Source organism: Vombatus ursinus, unplaced genomic scaffold, assembly GCF_900497805.2.
Source record: "Vombatus ursinus unplaced genomic scaffold, bare-nosed wombat genome assembly UNPS02015129.1, whole genome shotgun sequence".
NCBI classification, from domain to species: Eukaryota; Metazoa; Chordata; class Mammalia; order Diprotodontia; family Vombatidae; genus Vombatus; species Vombatus ursinus.
The window spans coordinates 286,831-290,060 of NW_020954907.1; the positions used below are offsets into that span (position 1 = coordinate 286,831).

Consider the following 3,230-nt stretch of genomic DNA (forward strand, 5'->3'; position numbering starts at 1 on the left):
TTAAAACTCACAGGCAGAGATGGTGCCAGGTGATCTGGGTAGTATAACGACACAAATGAGATTGATCGGTTGAAATGCAACTACTGTTCTTGAAGGATGCATACACACACAAACATGTGCAGGTGTGCATGCACACACAGACACATACACAGACACACACACAGATACACACACACACACACACTGACCTGGTCAACATCCAGGGGAATGGGAAGAAGGCCCGTTCAGGAATTACCCTAAATAGTGCATTCATTTGTCAAATGAGAAGGCCAGACCAGCTGGTCTCTCAGGGTCCTCCCCACTCTGACACTTGATGACAACATGATCATTAGAATATGCCGTATCCATATGCTACAGTTTTGGTTTAAATGAAGAAAGGTTCCTCTATGTTTCATGAAATGGCACTCATTAGCAGAAAGCTAAAGTCATCTGCTCACCTGGTGATTTAGGATAAGATAATGCCACTCCTCTGGGATGATTTTTAACCTAACAAATAAGAGAGTTGGACTGCCTGATCTCAAAAGCCCATTGCAATTTTAATAATTTGTGATTCTAAGAACATATGATGAGGCTACTGGATAGTGCAGGTAAATTCAATCAACCAATCAACAAGTGCCTACTATGTGTCAGGCACTAGGTTAGGTGTTGGTCAGCCAGTGAGTGAGCCCAAATACTGCTCTCTCCCTAGTGGCGGCTTCTATTCTGGGGTCACTCAAGGGAGATTTTCTTTAGAAGTCCTTTTTGTTCACATTCGTGGCAGGACCGGCTCTCCCAACATACTTTCTGTGAAACTCATCTACTCCATCTCCCATTACTCTTCCCTCCCCACCACTCTCCCTACTCCACCCCTTCCCTGACCCTCCATCATCACATGTCATGCTCTCAAACTGTCAGTCCTTTGTGGCAAGTAGGAAAACCATCCAACTCATATATCCTCTCCTAGGGATAGACAGAGTAATTGTTGGTGTTGTTGTTAAGCTGACTCTTCATGACCCCATTTGGGGTTTTCTTGGCAAAGAGGCTGGAGTGGTTCACCATTTCTTCCTCCAGCTCATTTTAAAATGAGGAAACTGAGGCAAACAGGGTTAAGTGACTTGCCCAGGGTCACCTAGCTAGTAAGTGTCTGAGGCCAGATTTGAATTCAGGAAGATGAGCCTGGCACACTCTACCCACTGTGCCACTTACCTGGCTATCAAAAACCAGTCTTTATGAACACAAGCAGCAAATTCTGTCTGAGATGATTTTCCATGTGAACTTTGGAGTACACACAGGTATTCTATGACTGTTGTCTGTATACTCTTTTAAAAAATATCAACACTGTGTAGACTTTTAATTACTCTGGATGAATGTTCCATTTCAGGGGTGCAGCCTTGAGGATGTCAGTAGGAAGTCTGTGACTGCTGCTGGTAGTAGCCTCCACGATGCACTTAGCCTCCCTCATTATTTTGGTAGCCATCCATCTGGTCTCTAAAATGGCCTCCATTGGTTTGCTGTTTATGGTCAAAGATGCACTCGTTTTCCACCAAGCTACTCAGCTTTGCTGCCAGCTACAAAGCCAGGTTCTGCCGGGATGTGGGTTCTGTGTTGTGTATCACCACAATCTGTGTTGGCTGGTCCAGAGAGGCCATATTATGGCCTTTATTGGTGATCATTTTGCTGATTATGGAGCGAACAATGGGTAGACCCAGCTGGAACATATCAGATAATACCTTCATGTTAATGGAGTCATAGACATTACTGTAGGTGAAAAAAATAGGTATGAAATGACTTCCTGGATCTTTCTCACTAGCCTGGTAAGGACTTTGTTGGTCTCAAGGAACAAATCTCAGATTTTCCCATTCATTTTTTCATTAATAATAAAGCTGTGGCAAGTCTTCCAGTTCCTCATATTCGTGGCTTCGGAAGCAGCTACCACATATTCACTCGTTGACTTATGTAGACAGAGCAAGGGCTGCCATTTGTCTATCTGCAGTTGGTGGTGGAATTGTTTGCTGATCGAATACCTCTGGGCATTGCTTTCATGAGTTGCCATGTAATGGCTCTTCAGAAGCATGGCAGAAATGCATTCAAGCAGCTTCAGATTGATATGTAAGTGGAAGGGTACCTGTTGTCACTGCTCCACCTTCTCCTGCTCCTGATCCCTCTCCTGCAGTCTCCTTGAGCAAAAGACCCTGCCCTAGAAGCTCCTTAGCATGGCCACAAGACTGAAAGTCCAGGAGGGCATTGAGTGCATCTTTGGTTAGGCCTGGTAGAAGGCACAGATGCCCAACTGCACCGTGGAATGGTTACAAAGGACAGGAGAGTCCACATGCTGAATATTATCCTTCAAGGGGCTTATGAGCATGAGGTCCTGACCCTGGTACCAGTAGTAGTGAAGGGCAGGATGGCAGATGTGGCAGAGGACTGCTCTTGTCTGAATTCAGTCTGTCCAATCCATGGCGTATATGTGCTTCTAATAGCCTCTCCATGAGCACAGCTGAATCCTCCTCCTCATCTTCAACCTGATCTTGCTCTGACATTGAGGACCCTTCAGGAGGAGCAAGCTGCTACTGCTAGGTTTTACAGTGAAACTTGTAGCAAACATGAAGCACATGATAAAGGTAAATATGGCAGATCTCCTCAGTTGCTCCTTTTTCTCCTGCACGTAGTGCTGACTGTGGTCAATAATGACACAAACATCACCCTTGAGATGCTCCATGGACTCTTGGGAATGAGGATCTGTGTTTGGCATGATCTTGGTAAACTCTTCATCCATCCTTTCCATCAGAGTTAGGACAGAACCATGAACATGATGTGGTTCCTCAAAGTTAGACAGGTTCCTACTCTCTTCCAGGACAGTCTCTCTAACAAAGATGTTGAGATTTGCAAATAAGATGTCCATCAATTCATTGATTCAATCTAAGCACATCTGCCACATCTCCACTTTGATTATTAATTTCTTTAGGGCAGGGATCATTTTGTTTTTGTCTATGTATCCTCCCTGGAATTATAGCCCAGGATGCAGAAGGCCCTTGATAAATTACTTTTGAATTAAATTGAGCACAGTTCTTTCAGTCTTTGAGGTCTCTCATCATTCTCTGTCATACAACTGAACATCATTCCTTCCACCTCCACCCCAACACACACAGAACACCAACCTCAATGTCACCAGCCTGGTTCTCCAGCCATCTTTCTGTCATTCAAAAACCTGTCTGTTTCTTACCCATTTGACCTCTGTGGAAATTAATTAG

General features: G+C 44.4%; 1 pseudogene; it reads right to left on the bottom strand.

The window, feature by feature from the left end:
• Window positions 1-1,379: 1,379 nt before the first annotated feature.
• LOC114031288 lies at window positions 1,380-2,956 on the bottom strand (annotated as a pseudogene).
• Between the last annotated feature and the right edge of the window lie 274 nt (window positions 2,957-3,230).